Here is an 18656-nt window from a genome sequence, read left to right on the forward strand (position 1 = left end):
GCGTTCCTATAAACTTCTGATTCGATAAACGCTGTTTGCTGTTCTTATCGGTGCCGTTAATGGGAAACATCTACAATGTCGGCATGTCGGTGTGCCCTTCAAGCTATGAAATACTCCGGAAAATTGTCACCCCATTACCGAGCCTTGCAAACATTAATCTTTCCACATTAACGCTTCAAAGTATATCTATAAATAAAAATTTGTAGCGCTTTAAAAAACCACTTCCCCAAGTCGATAAAGAAAGTCCCGGGCTGCAGCTAAAATTCCGGAGCTTAAGTAATTAGATCGTTTGCTAAAAAGTGTACCCCGCAGTTGTGATGTTTTTCCCCACCATTCAACATACAACAGTCAATCAAACTGTTTACTGATATAGAAGCAAGCCTTCCCCAACGACAATGTTGTTTTTTGTCGGCTCAAACTTCTACCGCCGTGCGCCAGGCGCAAACTTGACGCGGCGGAGGTAGCGCGTGAGTCGTTAAATATTTTATAGCACGCAAATTGTGAGACGGCTGAGACGATGGCACGTGGTGGAGTCAGCGACGCACGGAAGCAACGGAAGGCTTCGAATGGGAAACTAACTAGCGTTCGATGAAACTTCTCGCGCCATTCTGGGAAAAAAGTTGATCCCGATACCATTCGAGGGAAGTTTTATTTATGGCTTCCAGCAGCTGCAGCTCAGTTGTAGTGGATTTTCTAACGACTCTAAATAGCTAGGTGATGCTGTTAATGAAGTTTACCTAGATGAATAACTCAGTTGAAATTCGATGAATAAACAAAGTCTGAATTTGTTGGGTACACAACAATTTGACAGGGAACAGTTCAAAACAAACAAAAAAAAAACTTTTTTTAAAACTAGAAAAGGTAACTGACAAGTTTGACTCAAACAGCAAATTTATGCATATTTATGAAGGACTTTACATTTGTTCTGCCTAATAAGATACGAAGACGGTCTTCCACAAAATTGTTCACTGGAAAATGTCCCTTAAAAGAATTGGCAAACAATCCATTAGAAGGCTCAGGTCCACAGAAGAAACAAAAATGGAGTTGATTTTTCAAAACAAAATATTAAATTTTTCCATGCAAACGTAAAACTTTAAATTCACTCATGGAGTTTGTGATCCCAACCAAGCTGGGAAGTCAGTTGCCTCCTGAGCCCTAGTTGCGAGTTCGAGCCCCACAGTAAACTTAGAACACAGTTTTACCGGATAAGTTTCTCAATAACTTTTGGTAAACTGCAACGTTTATTTAAAGTTGCGAATGCTATAAAAGTGATAATACAATTATAATTAAAAAATGACTCATACAAACGTTACTTGAAAATTCTGCTGAAAATCATGGTAGTTTTATACCAAAACAAACTTTCAAGACCACAGTGTCCCCAAATCGACTCAGTCCATTGTACATGTCTGTGCGCGCTTCAAAGAGAGTTCTATTGTCTAGTTCAGTTTGTTTCGCCGTAAGATTATTTCCAAAAAAATTAATGTTGTGAAATCTTTACAGGTTGGAAACTAAGTCCGGTAGAACTTGTAATCAAGGTTTCCGGAATGACAAAAAACCTATAATTTCCCAGAATTTTAGAAATATTCACAAATTTCACCGATTTTTTAACGTTTATCCAGAACTAAAATTCTGTATCAATATGAATTTATTTATTTTAAACTAGAAACTGAAAAAGTTTGATAAGATTAGTGGTTTTTTTCATTTTTCTCAAGGAAAAAGAGAAAAAGGCGCAATTTTACATTACTATGCAATAAAATTTATGGAAAACGCATCACAGGAAACCATTACATAGTTTTTGGGTAAAATCAAAGAGAGTCAGATTTTTTTCCCCAAAACACAGAATTTATTCCGGCAACCTTGCTTCTAATGCTTCTGTAGCTCTGTTAAAAATATCTCGTTAGGCATAGGATATATGAAACTAATAGAGATACAAATAAATATTTAAAGCATGAGTGTTTGAAAAAAACGTCTTTTAACTTTTATCAAGCACCACGGTTGTTCCAAAGTTAAAATGTGTATAAACCGTGTGTATACGAACAGAGCCGAATGAAGGCTGTTTGAGCCACCGCACGTCTCGAAAAATGGAGTGATGGCTGTTTTTACCCTCAATTCCCTTACATTTTTCAATGAATTCAGAAAAAAATATGTTCAAATTTTAAAATTTTGGACAATGTGATTTTTTCCAAGTAATCGAAAAAAGGCTATTTGAGTCATCGCACGCATCGAAAACTGAAGTTATGGCCGTTTTACCCTGAACTCCCAACGTTTTTCAAATAGTCCAGAAAAAAGCATGTACGGACTGGAAAATTTTGAAGCAAATGAAACCTATTTTGAATGATTTTTTTCCGAGGAATCGAATGAAGGCTTTTTGAGTCAACACACGCATCGAAATATGAAGTTAAGGCTGCTCCCCTACGTTTTTTGATTATTAAAAAAACTGTTCTGCTTAAAATTTTTAAAACCAAACGAGGCTTATCTTGTGTGAATTTTCCGAGGAATCGAATGAAGGCTAGTTGATCTACCACACGCTTCAAAATTGTGGTTGTATTTACCCTGGATTCCCCTACATTTTTCAATTATTTCAGAAAAAAGCATGTTCGGATTTAAAAATTTGGAACCAAAAGAGACCTTTCTTATGTGATTTTTTCCGAGAAATCGAACTAAGGCTATTTGAGCCACCTCACGCATCGCAAAATGGAGCTATGGCTGTTTTGCCCTCAATTCCCCAACATTTTTTTCAATTAATTCAGAAAAAGCTTGTTCAGCCTGGAAAATGTCGAAGCCAATGAGACCTATCTTGAGTGATTTTTGTCGAGGAACGGAATAAAGGCTAGTGATCCACCGCACACATCGGAAAATGGAGTTATGGCTGTTTTACCCTCAATTTCCTAATATTTTTCAAATAGAAATAGCTCGCTCGGACTTGAAAATTTTGAACGAAATAGAACCTGTCTTGTGTGATTTTTTCAGAGAAATAGAACTAAGGCTATTTGAGCCACATCCCGCATCGCAAAATGGAGCTATGGCTGTTTTATCCTCAATTTCCCAACATGTTTTTCAATTAATTCAGAAAAAGCTTGTTCAGCCTGAAAAATTTCGAAGCCAATGAGACCTACACTTGTGTGATTTTTTTCCGAGGAATGGAAATCGGATCGGATAATGGAGTTATGGCTTTTTACCCTCAATTTCCCAATATTTTTCAAATAGTTCAGAAAAAGCTTGCTCGGACTTGAAAATTTTAAAACTTTCTTGTGTAGTTTTTTTTTCGGAAAATCGAATTAATGCTATTTGAGCCACCACAAGCTTCTGAAAATGGAGTTATGTCTTAACTGTAAGGGAACTGAGGGTAAAAACAGCAATAATTCCGTAACCCAAAGCGTGCGGTGGATTAAATAGCCATTATTCGAAAAAAAATCACACAAGATAGGTCTTTTTTTTCAGTTCAAATTAGTTTTTTTCTAATCCAAATTAGTTTTTTTTTCTGGATCGTTTACAATATAAAGTGGAACTGGTGGTTAAAACGGCACTATACTTCCGTTCGTAAGCTCGTATGGCGTCTGAAACTATGCCCAATCGATTTTCCGGAGATTTTAGAACATGGGTGGCCAAACCATGGCCCGCGGGCCACATGTGGCCCGCAGCTGTCTTTTTGTGGCCCGCGAAGCTTTTTCAAGAATGTCCACATTCCGATCTTAGTTCTATTCAAGAGTTGAAGTTTTTGATGGTTTCTGTACCGTTTTGAGATTAAGTTTAAGAAAATCTGTTTGGAAACAAAAGTCAAAGAAAAACCTGTAATTGTTTTTATTTTACAATGTTCGACACATGAACAGTACTTTCGAATAACAGAAGTGTATTGCGAAGAATTTTCCATATTTAATTACCTCATATTATTATTCAAAAAGCAATGAGAGCTCATTAAACTAGTCATGGCACTAGTTTGAACTTTGACTGGTTTTCAAGGGCTTCATGAAGAGATTAATATAATTTTTTTTTAATCATCTGTAAAATTAAGCACGAAATAATAGCAAATATCAAAACATATTTACTTACGAGTTTAACAATTTATTAGTCAAATTTTAGTATTTTAGGCATTTTAGAGCGAAGAATTTACTTCATTTGTCAGCTTCCAATGAAACTAACGTTTTTTTACTGTAAATATCACGGGAAAATAGATACATTATTTATATGCAAATTTAAGCAGGGTGTCTTCAGATTATCACCCAATTTAAAAATTTGCTCATTTTTGCAGACGGAAAAATTTTACAGTTTTTGTAGCGTATTTATAATTTTTCACAATGATTTTCACTATTAACTTTTTGAAACAATTCACTTGAAATGCTATTTAAATTCAATGCAATTTATTGGGCCATATTATAGTATCTGCCGAAAAATTAAAAAGTTATCTGGATTTCAAATATAGTTTTTGACGTAAAAATCTTATATCGAATACCTCTTCAAATTTTTGAAATCTTTTTGGATAGTATCAGATTTTTAAGAAAGGAATTCTTTGGATGTTTCTATAGCCATTGCCATTGCCAGTCATTGTTTGAAAATCCGATTTTATAGTACGTATTTTATTTGAAGCTGCATTTTGAACTGTCGAAGTTAGTTCAGTTTTGAAACTATCAATGATGGAGGTCTGGTTGACTTTTGAATTAATTATTATTAAATAAGTTTCTGAACAACTTGGTTTGCAAATGTATAACTTTTTATTTATTTGTTTCGATTATAGTCGTTTTAACATCTTTTATGTCATTCGCGACTTACAACGATGCAGTTGCCGGCAGTCATTGAAAAACTTATCCGGTACAACTGTGATCGATATTTACTCTTAGGCTCGAACTCACGGACATCGGCTCAAGAAGCAACTGACTTGCCAACTGAGCTATAAAAACGTGATCATTCATTTTTTGCACAGCGCTGCCGATTAAATTATGACATCTGAAATGGGCATTCGTGAAGCACGCACATGTTAGAAGTGAGTTGACAGAACGCTCTCAGTCGATACATACCATCACATCATTTGCTTTGTCCTTCTTATTTTTATTAAAAGCAAAGTGAGACATCTCAACAGGGTACAGAAGTCAAAAATCAGAATTTTTATATTTGGAAAAATTGTAAAACCATGAAATTATAAATTAATGTACATAAGAATTCTCACACTACTCACACACTAATAAATTTACCCAATAGAAGTTTAAACCTTAAATTAAAAATAATATGTATTTGACACAACTTATGCTCCATATAATGTAAATCTATATTCAATTTGGTCTGGACAAACACAGATGCTATTTTTGTCATAACATGTTTTCTAATTTAGTAATGATAATAATAATTTGGTCTGAGAAACGAGCTCTCAATAATTTTTCAAACTATTTTTTTAATCAACCCAAGTAGAAACAGTATGAAATTCATGATTCTGTCTTTCATACACACCTATAAATTTTTGAAAAAAAAAATGAAAAAAAAATTATTTTATCATAACGTCATTGAAAATCAGTTATTCACTTATTTGCTCTGAATATATAAAAAAAAATGATGGTGTGGCCCGCCAGCCTATCTCATCTCCTAAATTTGGCCCGCGTGATGAAAATGTTGGCCACCAATGGTTTAGAAGATATTGAATTTCTACGCGGTTAATACACTTTTTCCCCATTGTACAAGGCTTCTAAAAGACGGACCGGCAGCAGGCCTTGCTCACGATCGGACGTGTTTTTTTTTTGACAGCGCTCGTTTTCGTTTTTACAGAAATATCGTTTGAGTGTCAATTCAAAGTTTGTAGAATTAATGGTTATATGGCTGACTTTTGAAATTTGGTGTACAATAAGAGCAGGTTATCCTGACCAAAATAGTTCTATCAAACCACATGAAAAATGATTTATCCATCCAGTGTTCAAATGGTCACTAGCATGCAGAGATCGTAAAGTGAAAAGCAGAGTGGAAAAAATGGCGTCTTGAAAAAAGTTTTAGAAAATACCTGGTGGAAGCAGAACAGGAATTTGGTGAGGAACTTCCATTTTTCGTTTATCCTTTTTTTCTACCTTTTCTTTAACATTGTTTTCAAGGTTAAAAAAAAAATAAAAACTCTCGAAGATAAGTGTAAAATCATGCGTTTTGTGTATGCTTTATCATGGAAATCATATTTACGAAAGTAATTTCTTTGATTTTTGGTTATTAAATTTTCTGTTTTGAATTTAATTGTTTATTTTGATCCGCTACTATGACAACATGTTGCAAATTTGTGGCTACTGGGTTTGATGACAATTTGTTGTGTAAACTCAAGATAAAACTTCTCTTCCAGGCAACAATTTGGTGGGTATTTCGAATTTGCAACACAAATATACGTGCAAATATATGTGTAAACATATCGTATATAATGCAGCAAAACCAGTATATACGTATCGTTTTGGAGGCCATATAGGTACATAAGCACACATATTTTTGATTTGGATTGTATTGTCGTAATAAAAACAATGTATTTAAATACGATAAAGAATATGCATGGGCCGCACTTTGTAGGTTTAATGAGTTTAAATAACATTCTATACGATATAATCTGTAAAATTAAATACGACTTCTGGTTGTCTGGGCTCTTGTACCATGATTTTTTTTTGAAAGGTTAGTTTTCAAAAGATTTCGTAGCTGTACTAATTATTTTTTTCTGTTTTTTAACGTTTCTTTTTGAGAGAGAGAGTAAAAGCGCTATAACCAAGGTCAAAGGCCAGATTATGTGGCACCGAAATTTTAAACTTTTTATTTAGACGTTGAAAGTAGAAACAACTCCAAATTCTGAATTTTCAAATAAAAGTCTTGATTAAATTAAATTAATTGTATCCCAAAGTTTTGCATCTTAAAGCTTTGTATACTTGTATCTTAAAGTTTTGAATTTCTTTGCATGAAAAACCCTCATTTCCATCCACAGAAGGACGACCTCACGAAACCCATCATCAAGGAGCACCCAAATTTAGCATTTGTGCTCCCAACGGTAAAATATTTGAAAAATAATAATTACAGAAACGCATGCATAAGCAGAAGTATAAGCATTGTGCAAGGCTTTAGAAAGATGATTAAAACACAATACTTTTTTTCCATCTTAAAACTCTCAATTAAATCATGTTGAACTCTGTTTTTTACTATCGATGTATGCAATTGAATTCAGTGAACAATCCAGAACACTGCTCAAGCTCCTGCAATCAAAAACGTTCTTACTCAAACCGAGACCTAGAGCAACCTACATTCATTTTCCCCATCGTATGGCGTCGAATCGTGTTAGAAAATTTTTCCGCAACTTCCCGAGAGGGCTGCTCTAACGGAAAACTAGGATAAACAATGATCAAGTCACGAAATTTTCCAAACTTGTTTCCAGCAGAGCAGCGTCATCGTCATCCATACGATTATTTTGGTCACCTGGCCTGGACTCTCTGTTTGAATGAACGAAAAGAGCAAATCCCCCAAGCGTTCTTGGAAAGTGGATGGTAGATAGTTGGTAGGCCTATGTATTAATGGTGTCCTATTTTGGTGCTGCCGATGGCGCGGAGGCTTCTCGTTTTGAGCGTGTGACCGGTTCGTGTTCCTGGATAAATTCGGCTGGCATCGACTATCACCGTATAAGATTCAGAGTTCATATGGTCGGACGTTCGCTACGAAACATCCAGATTCCGACTTTCGGCCACAAGAGAATCGCCCGGATGAACGAGTAAGTGGAGGAAAAGCCTTCATCACGAAAAAAAAAGTCACGGTCAGATTAGGGGTTCGAATTGCGATTTAATCTAAGCCGGTTTGGCCTGGTATGCTCTCGTTAACTGTGGCTGCATGACAGTTTTTTTTTGTCGTATTTCGTGCTGCTCCAAACACGGTGAGTTCGTGGAATAGAAGAACCGATTTTTATGTATTAGATGGCAATAAGGCATCCATTAAGGAAAAGGCCCACACAGAAAGTGTTCCTCCGTCCGTTCGTTTGGTTTGGTTCTCATAAATGGTCCGAAGATGGCGATTTTTCCACCAACGCAAAAAGCCAACCGGTAGCCAGCCGGTAGACAAACTGGCTGATGGAACCGTTTTTCAGTTTATTCCCCAACAAATTGGTGTAGGAGGAGACTGTTTTCGGATTGAGTGCTGACTGCTCGCTCGTTCGGTAGTCTTTTTGTGGGAGCAAACGGATGGCCCATTTACACGTTTGGGTAATTTAATTAGCTGTGCACTGCTTTCCGCTTAAGTTAGTTAATTGTAATCTGATTAGTTGAATGCGACTGTATAGTCATTTATGTAGGTGACTGCTTAAAAGCTGTTTAAAAAATTCAAGGAATCAAACTTGAACATTACGGATTGCAATTACTCGATGAACCGGTTAATAATGGTAATTATGCTTATAGCCTTCATGGACAACAATAAGGTATAACTAAATTTTACTTCTCAATATTATAATTCGTTATATTGCAATTCCGCTCTTAAGATATTGTTTTTGTAAGGGAGGAATCATCCGAAAGGATGAAAATCCTGGAAAAAAGATATTGTTTTTTACAAATTAAAATGCCTGTGTTTCAATTCAGAGTTTGATTGTAATTCATACATCAAGTTTCATAGAGTGGATTTTTCGCTCAAAAAATCGAGTTTTGTAATGAGTTGCTGACATATTTCTTTTTGCAGTACCGCAAAATATCCTTTAGAACCATCTATAGAATCAAAACAGTGTCAAAATAGTTATTTATGCAACGAGTTGCAAAAAGTGGATTTTTACAGTAGGAGTCATGAGGCTCGAGGCTGACCGAGTATTCCTTTGAATATTCAAAATTTTCCACATCGTGGGAATGTTTATCAAACAAATATAAGGATTACCGTTATGGTAAGAAACTAAAAGTTAAATATTCCATTGTAGTGATAGATATTCAATCAGGCGCCTTAGAAGAGTAGGACTTTTCCTGGCAGTCTAACTTTTCTTCTTTCTTTTAACATTTTAACCATTATGTGATGTTAAACCTCAAATACCAATTTTTTTTCGCTGAAAAACCACCAGAAGTTTAATTTTATGACTAAATTTCACTTTAATTCTAAAAAATATGTTTGATCTTTTTTCCAAAATTTCATAACCATATGGGCTAAATAACCTAATTTCAGTTCTTTTTCGGTTGCAAATATTAAACATATTTGTCAATTTGCAGTCGTTTTTCCCAAACCCATCTTAATGCGGGGTTTATATTTCTATCTATTCTTTTCTAAATAACAAAGGATCACTTTTTTCTAAAAATTTTGAACCTGGAATGCTGGTAAATTTTTAAGCTAATTGTCACTAACTGGCTTTTTAAGATAAAAAAAAAACACATGAGGTGGTATGAATAAGAAAATAGCAATTGCTTCGATAGCTTTTACTTAGCTCAAACTTTGGAACGGCAAAATTTGAAAGCATTTGCTCATCAAGATATGAAAAAGCAGATTAAAACATTTACTTTCAACCAGCTCCGGATTAAAAATATGCATGCCATCTGAAGTATTTACCTCAAAAACTGCTCGAAAATAGCAAAAGCAATTACTAGGGCTTTATTCATATCAGCCATGGACTAAGGATTTCTGGCGCTACCAAAATGATTTTTTTTTTTCGAAAAATAGGTCCATTTCAATTTTGCAAAATTTAAAGCTATTACTAGATGCAGTTTTGGCAAATTCTTGTCATAAAGAAACCATTAGTATGGATCTAGATTAACACGTTTAGAAACGTTCTGCAAAAAAAAAAGATTAAAAGTTTTGCCTGGATTTTTGCCGATTTTAGAAAACTCCGCCGACAGGCGGGCTTGATTTATAGGGTTAAAAAATCAAGTTATGATTAATTTTGATGTTTGATTTTGATTTTCGAGTAACAAATTAAAAACAGATATGAATAATATAGAAATGCAACAACAATTTTTTAATTATTTTTCCGTTTCCGTACATCATTGCCTGTTAAACGTGGAAAAATTTGGAAATGAAGGAATGCCCCTTGGGTTTATTTTGTAATAACCATTGAATTAATGTAAATTCTTAATTAAACGCTTCACTTTTAATAACAAGTTTTCAAAACCTGTTATGCAGTCCGATATTTGAATATAAGTACAAGTACATTTATAGTTTTTCCTAAATTTCATATTTGGAGCTTTTCTCAAAAACTGATCTACTGAGATCCCATTGAGTTTCTTTTTCGCATTCAGCACTCGATTTCACATTTAAAATTTGGGTCGGTTAATAGAGTTCACGATTTTTTATTTTTTATTTCGTAAACTAGTGTAATTGATTTTAAAAGATTTTGGATTTTGATTTCGAATATTTCGTCAGATTTTGTATATCTTCTCTTGTTATGGTTTTATAATGATTTTTATAATTACCAACTTATACTAAAATTATTCATTGAAAGTTGATAAACTAATAATCTATATATATAAAAAGTAATTTCCGTTTGTTTGTTTGTTTGATCGTTTGTATGTTTGTCTTCAATAGGCTCAGCCGCCTTAAGAGCCCTAGAGAGCTGAAATTTGGCATGGGTGCTCATTAGGACCTGGAATGATTTAAAATGTTTTCAGATTTTCAGATGACCTCTTTTGAAGGGCGTCGTCCATACAACAACGATTTTATTCCCACGAACCAAAAGTCATGGCACCCATTTGGCGAACCGATTTTTTTTCTGTTCGTTTCGTTGGCGGATTGGCGGGATTATTTTCACCATCACCATGGGGCGGGTATTATAAACAACGACCATCTACACGCTAACTTTTGGCTACCCCTTAACGAATACTTTTGACCCGTTATTCAATAAGACTGGGAGAACTCCTTTTTAAGGATAAAGCGGCTGTACCCTTTAAGGGGTACTCAGCTTGATAACGCTTCAGCGGATGAAAATTACCCCTTATTTGAAACGCATGTATCAGATCATTACCCCTTATTTGAATGGAAATTTCAGGGGCAGCTTTTGGGAAATATGTTTGCTTGGAAATAAAGAACATCCAAATATCACATTTCTTTCAGTTTATTTTAATGAGAATAATTTAAAACTTAAAATAATTTTGTATCGCTATCACTTGGTTTACCATCAAAGTTGATCCTCCGCGATTGGGTTTGGAACCATGCATAATCTTATCCGCGACGTACTCCGGAACTGTGCAGTGCTGGAATAAAAGAATGAACAATATAATTTCTAAAAGAAAACAATGTGAATTTTCAATGAAATACTTACAACCTTCCTCATCATTATCAGTTTGACTGACTAAAAATAACGCTTTGCGGATTCGACAACATCTAAAACTACCCCTTTTGAAGGGAATCAAGCTTCTTGAAATAATAATATTGATCCGATAAATTGACCCGTTATTTGACAGATCGCGAGGGTTCTCAATAACGGGTCATTTTTACGCCTTTAAGGGGTAGCCAAAAGTTAGCGTGTAGAGCTCACATGTACTGGATAGCAAAGCTTGCTGAGCATTAAAAATTTGGAAGTGAAAATTTAGGCGGGTGTTTTTGTACCTTCTACTGTTCAAAGCACGTGCTACCGGTACGAGATATTTGGATACACTTTGATTGAAAAATACAACTAGCCTGTTAGGAATATATTGACTAGAATAGTAGTGGCTTTCAAAGTGCTCTTTAGCGCCGCTGGGGGGCTTTGAGGGTCAACCATTTTTATATTTTTGGAATTCTTCATAGAGAAAGAATTTTTTTTTAGTTTCACAGTTATAAGCTCAAAGCAGCGATTTTAACACATTAATTGGGATTTTAATAGGGGATTAGAAAATTGATCAGATAATCAAATTTGAGGTTTGAATTTTATCAATTCGATTTCACTGACCAATTTCTAACTTTTGAGTTATCATTGATGTGGATCGTGGTCGATTCTACCATCCATTAATGGGATGTTTGTGCCAATGAAAAAAAAACCAGAACTAAAAAAAACCTTTTTCAAAATAAAAATAAAGGTGTTTTAGAGATGATTTGTTTTCGATAGCTACAAAAAGCTATAAGTAGAACTTTCAACATTTAAGGTAAACTAAAGCTTAGTTCTTTTAGAAATGGGACACTTTCATTTGCTAAAAGCTCGTTAACTAGTTATTGGATATTGAAAATTTTGACAGCATTTTGTTGCCTGTAAAAAGTACTATTCGACCTATTTTTTTCAAAATTTAAAATTTACGCGTTTTTGAGATATGTACGATGTAAGAGAAAAAGAAAAAATAATTTTGCACAGTTTCCTTTAAAGTTCGTCATTATCAAATTGATAGCTGACAAAACCGTTGATTATTCAAAGAATTACTGAGTTTTTGTGGTGGATAAGTATGCAAACATTGTCAATAATGTCCACAAAGTTCAAATCAAGAATTGAAGTGAAGCACATGATCGGCAACAACGGTTAAGGGTCATCAAGGAAGTCAAGTCTCATACCAGAATAAACGAAAAACTAAGGGTAGATCGCTGAAATGTCCAAAACAATTTTCTCCGATAAGCTGAAAGTGTTGCCTAGTGATGACTCATAGAAATCCAACCTCAAACAACCATTTTTTGATAGTTTCAAAGCTCTTAAGCTGTAAAACCGGTACCGAAAAAAAACGTTCAAAAATTTGGTCAAAATTAATCAAATTTGTTCATTCCGAAACAACTGTATCCACTTAAATGCTTCCAGTTTCCAGTTTCCAGAGAAGAATTGGACCAAAAAGTATCAGAAATTGAAGAAGGAGGGTGAAGCCACCTGAAATATAGATTTTACGAAGTATAAGTTGGAGAAACTGTTCAATACCATGACTGAAAAAAGTGTGCGCCGGCCAATGGAAGATACCAAGAATAAAGTAGAAATTTCTTTAACAAAATACGGTAAATATTTTTTTTCAAATTTTTTCATGAAAGATCATAACATTACCTTCTTTTTCTTCATAGAAAGTATTCGGTTCAAACGAATGGTTTTTGAGATACAGGCATTCGTAACTGTCCCATTTCTAAAAGAACTAAGCTTTAATAATAAAACAGTGCGAAATTGAAAAGCGAAAAAAATCACACATGCAATTGAAAACATGCAAAGTGAGTTTTCAACATGCTTCAACAAAGTTCGGAGGTTTTTTAAGAAATTTCTAAGTAAATGAAACTTAAATATACCATTTTACAGGGAGATCATCTATATTGAAAAGTGGGATAATCTTCAACAGATATTTTCAATAGATAGGGGATGGAAAAGATAAAAAAAGCGGTTTAATTTTTTGAAGATAAAACTATTAGGCCAAAACTATTCAATCTTCCTAAGAAATGATGGTTGTAAAAAATGTTTTTCATGAAAAGATGAATTAGCATACCAGGATTTTTTTTAATTTCCATTAATTACAATCTTAAAGCTATAAATTTTTCGATAATACGAAAACGATGAACAGTGAATATCAGTAAATTCAAAAGTGCATCTGGAAAATGCTTGGCAATTGACTTCCATGAAAACTGTTCATGACATATTCCAAGTTCAAAGCGAAACGGAGTTCGTATGGGATCAGCTAGTCCTGCATAAAAAGTAAAAAATAATTTAAATATTTTTACTACCCATCCATGTTTTGTTTATATTTTTTGTTTCAGATATATGTACAATGATTTGGAAAATAATTGTTATTCTACATTTATTATTATAGAAAAAATAATTATTTTTGATATCACAAAAGTTTTGATGTTGAAGACTGCATACGTCATTTGGGTATAAAATTTCTGTGAAATTTTTTCGGTATCCTGGATTCTCGCAGAACTGGAAAAAAAATCAAAAATAAAACTCATCTATCCTTTTCTCGGAAGTCAAAATGACTCGCAGTCATCGAGAAAGTTTAACATATTTTCAAACCATTATTTCCAACGTATATGTAAAATTTTAGAGTTGTTAATAAAAAAAAAGGGAGCAAATTTATTAACTGAATTTACACCAATTTTCAAATATAAGCCTTGAATCTCAGAAACGAGAGCAAGGCTTATATTTTAGATTCAATAGCAAATCAATGAAAGTAGAGTTTCAAAAGCTCTAGAGTTCAGAATCATATTTCGTTATTTTATTTCAAAAAAAATCTAAATTATAACAAAATAATGCAACAGGTCAGTTTTAAATTGAAAAAAAATATTATCAAAATTATTTGCTTTTTTGAACGTAATAGTTGCAAAATGAGAATCATTAATATTTCGGAGCGTTAACCTTGGGCTGAAATAAAAAAGTTCATGGAAAATCGATAACAGAAAAATTTCTATAAATTATGTGCTTTTAAATAACAAGTGTATTATTTTCATTTTAAATGACATTTATAATGAGAGATTTTTAGTGAGCTCGTAAGTCGATTTTTAATTACTCCCTAGTATACAAAATACGAAAATCATCTAGAAAACTATAGATTCCCAGATGATTGAAAATGTATCAAAGGATATCGAAATAAGTTAATATTGAAAATAAATTGAAAATGGTGAACTTCTTCCCAAAATTTGAAATTTTTCTAATGGTTCATTAAGTTCAATTGAAATCGATCGATTGAAATCGAGGAGAAGGGGCAAACTTTCGACCAAATAATGTTCGGTTAGCGAGAAACATTTTCAAACTGCAAAGAAGTAATAAAAATCGAAATTTTATCTCTCTAGTCTTATGAAAATAAATTTTCAAACGATAACTTTTACAACCATCTCAACTAGATTGATAAAAATGTTTAGATAATCGTTAAGAATATTTCAATTTTCTTTTTTATATCATTTCAAAACAGAGAGCTCAAGCCGTCGTTTTTCGGGTTAAATTATACACTTGGGGTATGTTAGAGCTTGAACAAAAACATATATCAACACTCAGGAATAGAAAACAGAAAAAAAAAAGTTAAAAACTTCGTTCAAATGTCGAACTGGGCTGATGAAATCACCTACATGTGCAAAGGTAATAAATTTTGTTTCTTTAGAAAAATCATTAGTAAATATTTTTAAAGATTCATGAAAGTTCAACATTCAACAGGTGTACAAATATCATGTAACTGAGCATGCCATGTCCTAAAAAGATTGACATGTGTAAACCGGGGTTGCCGAGACCCAGCGAAAATTTATAATTTAACCGGATTTTTATCATCTCATTTCAGAATCTGTGTTAGGTCAGTTGATTTGATGAGTTTTCAATGCCAAGAGACATACCCCCATTCATCAGGTAATAACTTTTTTGCCTTACAAGATACGAAGTTGTGGTCTTGGACAAAGTTGCTCAGCGGAAAATTTCCTTTCAATAATTAATGAATTGGCACAGAAACATAAGCAGGCTTCGTTTCACAGAAAAGTAAAAAAAAAAATGTCAATTTTGTAAACAAAATATCATTATTTTCTATATGAAATTAAAAAGTAAAATGCACTCATGAAAACGACGCTTCGAAATTTTGCAAAAATTCATGGATGAGTTTTGAGCCAAAATGAAACTTTTGAGACCCCAGGGTTTGAGAAATTCAAAAAATTCTCCAAATCAACTCAGTTCAATGATTTTCATGTTTTCTTCATATCAAATGGAGACCCCCTTTCTCTGATGGGAGGGGCTTTTGTATACTATAAATAATCCTTCCATGCAAATGTATACAATTTCACAAAACATGATGAGAAGCACTTTTAAATTGATTGAATTAAAATTAATTTTATCGTATTTTCAGATTATTTTGTATGGGAGCTCTCCCTCCCTTTACTGGGTGGGACTCTAAACCTCACTGGAACAATTGTTTACTCGATAACTACTCCGTGCCAAATTTCACACCAATCAGACCAGTAGTATCTGAGTTCTTGAAGTACACAGATACAAAATCTCTTTCCTAAAGTTTTTTGATATTGTAAGGACTGTAATATAAACTTTCAAATGCAACTTTTAAGTCAAGAAATAGATGTTTGAAGTTTCAGGAATTATAATGTTCTACAGTAGCAGAACAATGTAGTCCTCTATCCTATTCCTGTTAGAAAATTATTTTGTTTTCTCGGAAACTTTATGAACCACCCTAAAATTATTTAATTCAAAATGACTGCCTTTAATTGTTGTTAAAGTTTGTCCAAGACATAAAAAACACCAAACTTTAGAAAAAACGCAAATAATTGTTTCCCGCTAAATTTCATTTCTGGACCATTGGGCGCTAAAAGATGCATTAAATGAAGGTATTGAAGATGTACTGCATGGTTTTACGAATTTGTTACCCGACACCGAATAAGGGAAAGCAATCATGTGTTTAATCCATATTTTATCTAAATCTCAAGAATTGCTCTGATCGATTGAGAAGCACGGAAGATGCAGCGATTTGAGATTAAATTCCTTCTAAAGCCTTCAAAAAGGGGCTAACGTAAGGTTGCCAGAATTTTTTCAGCACATATCCGGGCCGGACAAACCGGGAAATTTTTCTATAAAAACCTAGCAAAATCCGGGCATTCGATTTCAAATTGACGACTATAAATCCGGGCAATATCCGGGCACATTTTGTCAAACCTTAGAAATATCTTAACAAAAATCATGAAAAACAAAAAGAAAAACAAAAAATTTTTGATCAAAACTCATCGATAGATTTTGAACCGTATTTTGAACTTCCAAAAAACCTTTTATGGTTATTTTTATAAAACTTGCTCAAAAATTATGTTTTAGAGGTGTTAGTTGTTTTTTTTGTTTAATTTGTCAAATCAAGTGAATAAATCCGGGCATTTTTCAATGAAATCCGGGCAACCGGGCCGGACCGGACTGTTTTCAAATTTAATAACAAATATCCGGGCAAATCCGGATAAAACCGGGCAATCTGACAACCTTAGGCTAACGTCTAAGTGTTTTCATTCTATTTTTTTGTATTTGATGATTGCCTACCATTTTCTCTGCCTGAATCCTACCCCGAATGCACCATCCCGTTTGTTCTATTTCAATCAATCTGAAACACGACCATCAAACCACGTTGTACCAAACAAGGCCTAATGACAATCAACGAAACCTATCACGAAATGTCGCGCTGATTGGCATGTCGGCCTTTTGCGAATCGAGCATTCCCTGGGCGATTGAAAAAAACGACATGCTTTTGCTGCGATTGCTGCCAATATAATCGATAAGGTAGGTTTTGAAACCTAATTGAGAGTAAAACTTACCAAAACCCTATGCTTGTGGAGGGAAGTAGGTTCTATGTTTCTGGTAGATAACGGACAGGGACATATCCATGTCAGTTGTCAATATGATGACATTGAAATTGATAACATTCAATGAGTTCTATAATATCATCAATACAACCACTTAATGTGACCAATTTACGATTTATAAAAAAAAAACAGAAGACTGTTTTTTTCTCTTCAAAATATACAATTTTAAACATAATTTCCTAAATTTTAAAGTGAATAAACAACCAAACTTTCAAACTCAATGTCAGGATCGCCAATGTACAATCTGTCGCTTACAGTGGGAAACAACCTTGATGTGGTTTCTAATTTCTCTAATTATTCCAAAACAAACGGGTTGGACAGTCTGCGCGTCTTTGTTGCGAGTGTGAGGAAGTTGGAGCGTCAAAAGAGTTGAAAAAAAACGCGTAACATCAGACAGAGGTAGCCGAGTCGAGCGAGACAGGAATGTGTAATGACGCTTCCTTGCACAAACCGCAAGGTTGGCCCCCTAGACAAGAGATACCAAGCAGCTGTTTTCGCATCAGATAAACAAATTTCTCTCCAAGCTGAGTACTGGGCCGTTGCTGGCGATGCTGCGATAGTTGGGTAAAAGTAAAGTGAGTGTTTGTGTTGTGTTGCGTGGTTCTTTAATAACAGAGTCTTATGGCTGCTTTCAGGCTCGAGACGTTGTGTGTGCGCGCATGATAGTTATTGTTTGACTTTGAACTTGAACATGAACCACACTGTCTACGGATGCTCAGTACCGGGCGGGGAAAAAGCACGGAAAGTCAGACTGTTGGAAAAATTAGCAAAATAAGCTACGAGACTAACTTCTAGACGAACAGAGAAAAGAGTAAAAGCAGCAGTTTTGGTCCTTCGAGCTGGGTAATATCTACTATCTTTATAACGAAGTAGTCGTTTTTGGATTTCCGTGCACGTTGACTCTCCTTTCTCTGCAAGAAGCTGTGGCGGCCACATGTTGGTCTGTCCACTGTCCAGCTCGTTTGTAGCAGCAGAGAGACATCAGATGATCGGTATCAACTGGTTGATACCTATTGCTGAAGTTTGTTTTCCCGCTTGCAGTGCCCATCGGCTCATCGAAGCAATACCTAACAGTACGGGTAGGAAGGTAGTCATAGAGAAAATTACACGTTCAAAGAAGAAAAGCGACGACCGTTTTACGCTAACCGGGAACTCTTCCACCACTCCAGCTTCTCCTGTTAGCAGCTGCCCACAGGGATCAACGGATTCGTTCGGGGCGGGTAGCGCGAGTACACAAATCAGGAATGTAGATTAACTGGTTTTGACGCCTGCCTGTGCCGCTGCCTACCTGTGCGTAGTCCTACCCAGACATGTGAGATGTGAAGATGTTGCCGGGGATGATTACGACGACTAGTGCATAATTTCATAATTAGTAACAATTATTGCGAGAGCTTCGATAATTCCACTTATGGGCTCGAGTAGGGTTATTAATAGAATCGTGGCTTGGAATGCTACAGTCAGCGAAATAACGTAACCTGCGATTGGAATTTTATTGTTCTATCAGTTTTTCCCGTTTTAAACTATTT

The 18656-nt window shown here is 34.5% G+C and overlaps 1 protein-coding gene across 1 annotated transcript in view; it reads right to left on the minus strand.

The window, feature by feature from the left end:
* LOC129746286 (uncharacterized) overlaps positions 1-18656 on the minus strand; it is a 148144-nt gene that overhangs the window by 16734 nt on the left and 112754 nt on the right. The window lies entirely within an intron of this gene.

This window comes from Uranotaenia lowii, chromosome 2, assembly GCF_029784155.1.
Source record: "Uranotaenia lowii strain MFRU-FL chromosome 2, ASM2978415v1, whole genome shotgun sequence".
Lineage (NCBI taxonomy): Eukaryota > Metazoa > Arthropoda > Insecta > Diptera > Culicidae > Uranotaenia > Uranotaenia lowii.